Below are 9,814 nucleotides of genomic sequence, written 5' to 3'. Positions count from 1 at the left end.
CCTGTTATGTATCAAATTGCTATATGTGTGTATGTATATATAGTTTGCATATTGTATTTTTGTAATAGTGTATCCTATTGTATCAATGCAAGGTTTTGTGGAACGAGAGAAATCTCAATGTATCCATCCTTGTAAAACATTTTATAAATATAAATGGCAGTAATAAATAAATAAATACATAAATATTTTGGGGTTCCCTTACACTTTGTGGATGCCCCTTACTTCACCCCCACCTTTATACAAATATTGAACATTTAAAGAGATTTATCAAGGAAAGAAATCGGTACTAGTTTGTGGAAAAGTGCTTAAAAAGCAACAATCACCATGGAAACCAATAGCATGTCTCTCAACGTTCAGCACCCAAACTAGCACCTGTTTTGTCTTCATAACACCCCTCTCCCTCCTTGTAATGTGAGGCTTCCTGTTACAATGTTTAGTAAATAAGCCCCAGTCACTCTAACAGGTGCCCACACAAAGCAAGTTAAAAGAAATGGCTTCCAGAGCTGCACATAGAGTGACAGGACATGATTAGTGGATTCCCTTAGGGGGAGAGATTCTCACACCATGGTTTACACAGCTCGCAGTGAGAGCCCACCTTGCCGGGCTGAAGGTCCCCGCCTGCCCCTCACTAACCCGCCTCTATCCATATAAGGAGTAGCAGTTCTGTGTGAAGTGCAGCATCCTGCATGTGGCAGCTGAGAGCAGCACAATATACTGAGTTGGTACCCTGCACTGACTGACTGAGGCACCCTCCATCTACACTCTGCAGCCTGCAACAGGTAATAGCCCACCCTGTGCCAAGCTAGAGCCCTGCATGGCATCACCTCCTCATAGCCATAAAGTCACCCTACCCCTGATTATATCACTGAAATTCAATCTCTTCAAAGAAAGAAACATGCATTTATTTCTAATATTTTTATTTTAATATATATATGTGATTTATATAAAAAAAATATATATAAATAAAAAAAAATATTTTTTTTTTTTTTGCAAAAGTTAGGTTTAAATAATTTTGTTTATTGATCAAACTAAAGTCTTTTATCATGGACTTGCTGGACCATGGACTTGTTGATAGCTTTGCATATCATTGGGTGATGGTGAAGATAATTAAGCTAATTCTGTGATGATTTAACTTTGTCTTGGTAAGGAGCTAATGGATTTAGAGGCAGTCAACAACGCAACAGTAATACGACGAGAGAATGGTATTACAGAATTGGCATTTGTTTGCAGCGATTAAAGGGTTAACTATCAGAGGATAATGGGGTTATATTCTCATTATAGAACTTGGTGTCTTGGAATATTCTAACAGAAAGTGTTTTTGCTTTACTTGTCACTTGTGCGTGTCTTTGTGACCAAATGCCTGTGTTGTTGTTTTTTTGGCTTAGTGAATTGATCTCAATGTCTTGTACCTTCACATCACTGGACTGATCAAAGGGCAGGTTGGCATACTGTCAGAGGCACAAACACTGCTGGTCATGTATTATCACTATGGCTGGAAATAATTCACAAGGAGCAAGATTTTTGTATTTCTTTTTAGTCTTGTCTCCATGCAAATACATTCGTCCATGTACACATATAAAATAAAAATACACAGACATCATACACACGTTTAGTTATTTTGTTTTGTTATTTTATCATATATTTTGTACATACAGAGAATACATCTATTTATTTCCTCGCTGACCCTGGAGTGTGGGTTAGGCAAGCTATAACAGAGTCTTTGCTTCTTTCTAGATGCATTGTATTATATGTCAGGACCATGGGTGACCCCTGGCACAGCAGTTACCATGGACTGCAACTCATCCTGCAAAAGGCTGACTAAGTAGAATGGGAGTTGCAGTCACAGCTGCTAGAGTGCTACATGCAATCGATATTTACAGCAAATCACAGCATCTGCTGAGATATTGTTATATTGATATATTATACGGCATAATCTTGTATATAGCTGAGTGTGCTGGGTGTTGCCAGGGATTACATATTGTTGTTATATTGTCTTCTCTTGTTCCTTTAAAAAAAAAAAAAAAAAAAATTGTGGCTAAGTAGAAGAGGAGTTGCAGTCTACACAAGTGTGTGTAAATATTAATATCCCCGTTGCAAGGCTTTGCAGTCTTGTGTTTGGATAGCTATCCATAATGAGAGTTGCAGTCCACAGCAACATGTAGACTTCTCAGTGTTTTCATGTGTCTGTCTTTGGATGGATGAGCCAAATGAGTTCTAGTTTACACCTGCTATGGTGCTAACTTTGCTTAGCACCCCCTGTTTTGTCTACCTGTGCACCCTCCTTTTTTATCTCTGTCTGTCTGAGAGTGGTGGAAGTTGCTGTCTAGAAAAGCATAAGAGCCAACGGTTACCTGTCCTGTTTGGCTGGCTGAACAGAGTGGGACTTGCAGTCCACAGTAGCCAGGTGGCAAAGCAATGCTTATCCCTGCAACAGAGTAATACATCTTTACCCTGCTTGTTTTCCACTGTGGTGAATGGTTATTGAATGCTATTTAAGTAATCATTATCATCCTATGAGTCAAAATAAGTCAACAAACTGCCATCGTTCTAACAATTCTCTTACACTACACACAGAGCATGCTTTTATTATAAGGGAATATGTTAGTCCAGTGGAGGATAAGGTTTTAGTGGTCTTTAATAAGCAGATCTGGAGGGTCTTTTTTGCTTAATACAGTCTATCAAACACTAAGGATGGCAATCAGGAATATGGGGGTCCAATGCATGCAAATACTCTGCCCCCCTGCGCATTGACCAGTATACCTAATATTCCACATACCTCTAACTAGCCACACTCTTACACTTACCTAATAAGGTACGTCACACCCATTTAGACAATCTCCTCTTTTGTATACACCCATCTAGCCAGATGTGACACTAGGAACAAAACATAGGGAGGGCACATACCACGGTCAAAACTGGGGGGTCTAATCATTTCCACAGCTAAATCACACCACTGAGAGAAACTAAATACAGAAATATCCTCGCAAACATATCTGTAGTTTACAAATCAGAGTAAAAACAGTGCGCCCGGTGTTTTCCAAATTTGCAGGGGGTATAGGAGCTGTAGTAGCTGTGGTACTTGTGGTATAGCAGCTGCACTGGGTGCAGGGGTTATAGAGGCTGCATTGGGTGCAGGGGTTATAGAGGCTGCATTGGGTGCAGGGGTTATAGAGGCTGCAGTGGGTGCAGGGTTATAGAGGCTGCATTGGGTGCAGGGTTATAGAGGCTGCATTGGGTGCAGGGTTATAGAGGCTGCAGTGGGTGCAGGGGTTATAGAGGCTGCAGTGGGTGCAGGGTTATAGAGGCTGCATTGGGTGCAGGGGTTATAGAGGCTGCAGTGGGTGCAGGGGTTATAGAGCCTGCGGTGGGTGCAGAGGTTATAGAGGCTGCCGTGGGTGCAGTAGTTATAGAGGCTGCAGTGGGTGCAGGGTTATAGAGGCTGCATTGGGTGCAGGGGTTATAGAGGCTGCAGTGGGTGCAGGGGTTATAAAGGCTGCATTGGGTGCAGGGTTATAGAGGCTGCATTGGGTGCAGGGGTTATAGAGGCTGCAGTGGGTGCAGAGGTTATAGAGGCTGCAGTGGGTGCAGGGGTTATAGAGGCTGCAGTGGGTGCAGGGTTATAGAGGCTGCATTGGGTGCAGGGGTTATAGAGGCTGCATTGGGTGCAGGGGTTATAGAGGCTGCGGTGGGTGCAGAGGTTATAGAGGCTGCGGTGGGTGCAGGGGTTATAGAGGCTGCAGTGGGTGCAGGGTTATAGAGGCTGCATTGGGTGCAGGGGTTATAGAGGCTGCAGTGGGTGCAGGGGTTATAGAGGCTGCAGTGGGTGCAGGGGTTATAGAGGCTGCATTGGGTGCAGGAGTTATAGAGGCTGCAGTGGGTGCAGGGGTTATAGAGGCTGCAGTGGGTGCAGGGGTTATAGAGGCTGCAGTGGGTGCAGTGGTTATAGAGGCTGCAGTGGGTGCAGGGGTTATAGAGGCTGCAGTGGGTGCAGGGGTTATAGAGGCTGCAGTGGGTGCAGGGTTATAGAGGTTGCAGTGGGTGCAGTGGTTATAGAGGCTGCAGTGGGTGCAGGGGTTATAGAGGCTGCAGTGGGTGCAGAGGTTATAGAGGCTGCAGTGGGTTCAGGGGTTATAGAGGCTGTAATGGGTGCAGGGGTTATAGAGGCTGTAGTGGGTGCAGGGGTTATACAGGCTGTAGGTGCAGGGGTTATACAGGCTGTAGTGGGTACAGGGGTTATAGAGGCTGCATTTGGTGCAGGGGTTATAGAGGCTGCAGTGGGTGCAGATGTTTTAGAGGCATCAGTGGGTGCAGGGGGTTATAGAGGCTGTCTCATACACCTACCTAATTAGTCACACCTCCATTTGCCATACAGAACTGTCACAAATAAGTGCACAGAAGCCCCTCTTTCACTACATCAGAGAGATTGAAGAGAACGAACAAGAGGTCTAGGTCCGGTAATTTGCAGGTGTTTATGTGGGAGAAATGTGCAGTGGCCCAAACAATGGTTTTACAGGCAGAGTAGCGGTGATAAGGTATGTGTTCTATTGTCACAGCGTTCTCCACACAGGAGCAAGGCTGAGGAATATTCCACCATGGGGTACATCATAACAGCGCCCATATTGGTACACACACCTAGTCCTTATGACCTATATTAAAATTCATAGAAATCATTTAATTTTACTATTGTGATAAGTCAGTGTATAGGTCTCTCGTTCTTGAATAGAGCTCCATAGATCGGTGACAAACCAAGCATCAACATATATGGTGGTAGCTCCTGTGCATCATGTTTTGTATAATGTTACAGGTTAATATTTTTTTTATTATTATTTTATGATTTTTAGTATTTTTTTTAGGTGTTTTCCTATTAAAATCTTGGAGCTGGCTGTGCATAATAATTTACCAATAAAAGTGGAGATTATAATCTTATCTAAATTATGTACGATCTGTCAATTTGCTATTAATGATATGGAAGCAATTATAATCCTAATATCAGCATTCTGACATTTCACTATTTTCAGATCAGTGAAAAGGGCTGAAAAAGACTTGAAAAATGTTTACAACTATTGACCAATGCAGCCAAATAGTGATTGCATATTTCACAACACAGAGGCTCATATCATGTGTACTTTACTTCCCAAAAAGCAGCAAAGACAAACAACAGACAAAAAATAACATTGATTACAAATGGCCTCACATACCCCACTTATCAAGATAAAACCTAGAACATAGCACTAGACTTCTTCTCTCTTTGCTGCTCCTTTGGAGAGATTAGTATCCTCACCATATATTTGTATTTGCAATTGTTTATTGCTGTTTTTTTTTCTTCTTATCCTGTGTATATTGTTCTATTTGCTGCCTCGGTTTTCTCACCATTTATGCTCTTACATTTTTCTCTCAATAGCCCTCTTCTTCTGGGTCTTGAGCGTCGCAGCACCATTTTGGTTTAGGGCAGATCTTTTTCCTTGTATTGCTGTTTCTGGGCTCTGTTCTCTCCCCATCCACCCCTCTTTCTCTCTCTCGTGCTCTCCTTTCCTCTTGTGGTGGTGCCTTGGGAGTCTGCAGCTTCATTCATTTCTAAGCCACGATCCAGCGGCTTTCTGCTCTAGTTTATGCGGTTGCACTGGCCTCTCCCCTCTGTTTCTTGTCATCTGTTGACATCCGGGCATGTTCTTACTGTGGTGTGGCCCTCTCAGCTGTGCTAGTGGGGCATTCCGTTTCTCTGCCCTGGTTGTACACTCTATTCATCTGATTTGTTTTGTGTTTGTGCTGGTGCCTCATCTACAGGTACTCCTCACTTACCAACCGGGTTCCGTTCTTACGACCCGGTCATAGAACAATTTGGTCAGTAATTGAAGAGGTGAGGGATCCCTGCTCTGGTGCGCTTGTCTATGTTCAGGGACATTTCCCCAAACATAGATTTAAGGGATTCCCTGCTCTGGTGCGCATGTCTATGTTTGGGGAAATTTCCCCGAACATAGACGAACGCAGAAGAGCAGGAAATCCCTCTAATCCCCATGACGGCTCGCACTTACCCCAACGCTAGAGAGCTGGTCAGAAGTGCGAGCCATCGTGAAAACAGGTAGTTCGTAAAAAATTAGGCACAAAATGAGGGTGGCAAAAATCCTTGCACCAGCCCTGAGACCATGCCCCTGGAGTCTCACTGCTCAATTCTCTACCATTTAGGAGTTAAATCCTTTCTGTTTATGCAACCCTAGCTACACCTCCCTGACAGACACAGCCAACACAAAAAAAGTTATATTTGTAATCAGCACAGTGTGTTTACTTTAGAAGTTTTTATCTTCAGCTCTGTTAATTGCACTTTAACCACATGCAGGCTCTCACAGGCTACTAACAGAGAAGAGGATACAAAAGTATAAATGAAACAGAATGTCCAGTAAAAGAAGTTTAAACATTAGATCTCTCTTTACAGGAAGTGTGTAGGTCACATGTAGGAAGGTGTGGCTAGGGCTGCGTAAACAAAGTGATTCAACTAATAAATTAAGCTGTGAAACTGCAGGGGCATAATTTGCACACCAAATCACTCTATTAAGCTAAAGTTGTTTTGATGCTTATAGTGTCCCTTTAAATGTAGAAATCCACATCTCTTTATGTTGCAACTGGTCATTTCCATCTTAGCTGCCTGTCAATCATTGTTATATATTTGTCCTTTACACTTGGTAGTCCTCATAGTGGAAGCTTATAGAGCAGGGGGTCCCATCCCAGTCCTCAAGTGCCCCCTACCAGTCCAGGATTTAGGGATTAGCCTGTTGTGTCTAAAGTGTTTTTTTTCTTCTAAAAACACCTTAGACACAAGTGGGTAACCCCTAAATACTGGACTGTTAGGGGGTACTTAAGGACTGGGCTGGGAACTACTTTTATAGAGTAAAGGAGAGAAACTATATTTCTATTTAACCTCTTAATTTGCAATGTTTGCCCTTTCTTTGTTTCTTAACTGGTCTCTATATTTACTAAATATATAAAATTAAAAGAAAATGGAGCTTCTCACGAAAAACCCTCAAAACATTACACATTAAGGATGATTTTCAATGTTTAATTTAATGGTGTACATTTTAAGTGAAGTGACAGTTCCCCTTTAAGATGTTTTTAAATAACATTGAAAACGTAGTTTTTGGAAATATAAGGTAGATTTTATAAACAGTAAAAAAATATTTCTGACTTCAAATTGTAATCATATGAGAAAAACAGAATTCTCTGTTCTGTGGAATGAAAAATGCCAATAAATGGCACCTTCATTCAAGCAGGATACAATCCATACTAATGCCTCAATTGAAGGCTTATTGTTTCAGGAAGGTGTCTTGATGCAGCCAGGTGATGTATAGACTCTCATATCCCTAGAAGAATGCCAAGTGATTCATTTATCCCACTAAAGAAAACCGTTTTCTGAAGGATGCTGCAAAGCACATGGAAGTCATCCAGAGTTTGCGTGATATTTGTAAAGACTGCCAAATATAGTGTTTTATTCAAATGTATTTATTTGGTGTTGAATTTAAACCTTTTATGTAATGAATGCAGTAATATTCTAAATAAATTACATGATTCAGGCTGTAATACTATAATGGCCTGCAGCGTTTAGTGAATCAGTGTGCATATACTAAACTATTTAGCTATAAATACACTTATAGAAATTACATATGCCCATGGACATTCAGCACATAGCCTTTCAACCTGGTATTAAAATAACATTTTAGACTCTTTTTCTGAGTTACAGAAGAGACGTCGAAGGCGATAAATAGTTAATAAAAAAAAAAAAAACTACAAAATAAAAAGATAATTTGCTTAGCTATTAACCTCCGTTACCATGAAATCCCTAAATACACTCTAGGCCAAAACACTTACCTACAGATGTCACACAGTTCATTGAATTAAGTCCACCTGTGTGCAATTAAATTGTTACATGACCTTACAATAAGTACACCTGTTTTTAGAAGGCGTCATGTTGTTCGAGAGCATATCTAACAAACCCCAACATGAAGAGCACAAAGTTATCAAAGCAGGTCACACAAAATTAGTTCTGGGAAAGAACCAATAAGAGTTGGATTATATATGAAAATATCCATGTTTTATTTAAAAAAAATATATATATATAGTTTTTGTTGTTCTTTATTTTGGCAGTGCATAAGTAAACAAACAAGCTTGCATAGACACTTTAGCATGAGTATATGTAGTTATATTGGTAACCACATCAACATAAAATATCAGAAATACAACTCTTTTATATTTATAATGTAGAGTAGGCAAGTGTGAGTCAAGTCAGGAGCTAAGTGACACGACGAATTCTCATAGTAGATTATCTGACATCACAAGAAAATACAATAGATCATAGAACCACCAACAGCATATTGAATATCCATGTTTTAAACTTCCCATTGCGCTCTGTAAAATCCATTATTCTAAAATGTAAGGAATATGGCAAAATCTAGTACTGCAGGAGTCCATCCACTAAAATGTGATAAGTGCCTAAAAAGAACATTAGAGAAATAAACACAAGGCCAGAGGTGAGGTTGTAGAGATCTATAACCGATGTGAATTAATTAAATCAGCCATATTTGAACTATAACACAGATGCTGACATGATGAATTAAATCACTCATATTTGAACTATAACACAGATGCTCCGCATAGCTGAACATTGTAAATATATGGAGTGAAGGAATGCACAGCTAAAACAAAAAAAAAGTATAGTTAATTCCATTTGAAGTTTGCCAACAGGCATGTGGGAAACATGGCACGTAGGAGACAATATTGAATAGTGCTCCGTGGTGAAACCAAACGTTTTAGCTTTATCGCAAAATTAAATGAAAAAACAAGCCCATAGCTTAGAATCCAAGTGATGGTAGCATCTTGTTGTGGGAAGACCTGCATTAGTCCAAGATAGGTTAAGAGCTAAAAGACCTTTTAGCAGACGATGGTCCTAAACATTCAAATAAAGTCACTGTCCAGACTTCAATCTAGTTGAATATCTGTTGAATGACTTTGCCATTCACCAACATGACCAAACTTGAACAATTTGCTTTAGAAGATTTGGGAAAGATGTGGAACCAGAAGTTTTATAGGGCTAGTAGAGACGTTTCTCTAATACTTACAGCAAGGGAAGGGGAGAGGGGGAGTGGGAGAGACCACCAGGGGAGGGGGGTGTGGGAGAGACCACCAGGGGAGGGGGTAGTGGGAGAGAGACCGCCGGGGGGGGGGGGAGTGGGAGAGAGACCAGGAGGGGAAGGGGGGGGGGGAGAGAGACCACCAGAGGAAGGGGGGGAGAGAGAGACCACCAGGGGAGGGTGGAGAGAGAGACCACCAGAGAGAGACCACCATTGGAGGGAGGGGAGGAGATACCACGAAGGGTGGGGGGGGGAAGAGAGAGACCACCAGGGGAGGGGGGGGAGAGACCACAGAGGGACAGGAGAGGGGGGAGATCACTAAGGAACAGAGAAGCAGGGGAGAGTACTAAGGGACAGGAGAGGAGGGAAGATTACTAAGGGACACACAGAGGGGCTCAGGATGGAGATGCACAGAGGGACATGGGGGTGGGAGGGGAAAGACACACAGAGGTGCCACAAACGTCTCAATCACACTACACACATACACAATGCAGCTCTTCCACACATACACAGAAGCACACAATGCATCCCGTACACACACACACTGCTTCTTTTAATGCATCTCTTACACACACTCAATGCACCCATTACAGACACACATACTGCATTACATTACATACACAGAAACACACCTTGTACCAATATGCTGGAGTTCTTGTTGAATTAATTATTGACCCTTAAATCATCCATGATGTTAG

At 41.7% G+C, this 9,814-nt stretch overlaps 1 protein-coding gene across 1 annotated transcript in view; it reads left to right on the top strand.

Moving 5' to 3' along the window:
* The first annotated feature begins 692 nt into the window (after nt 1-692).
* The window catches only part of BAIAP3 (BAI1 associated protein 3), a 285,407-nt gene continuing 276,285 nt past the window's right edge, over nt 693-9,814 (top strand). Inside the window, exon 1 of the mRNA XM_063430408.1 lies at nt 693-779. The gene's annotated coding sequence lies outside the window, so the exon portion shown is untranslated. The remainder of the gene's footprint in view (nt 780-9,814) is intronic.

This window comes from Pelobates fuscus, chromosome 8, assembly GCF_036172605.1.
Source record: "Pelobates fuscus isolate aPelFus1 chromosome 8, aPelFus1.pri, whole genome shotgun sequence".
Taxonomy (NCBI): Eukaryota; Metazoa; Chordata; class Amphibia; order Anura; family Pelobatidae; genus Pelobates; species Pelobates fuscus.
The sequence above is the reverse complement of the archived record's forward strand: the minus strand, read 5'-3'. Positions and strand labels throughout refer to the sequence as shown.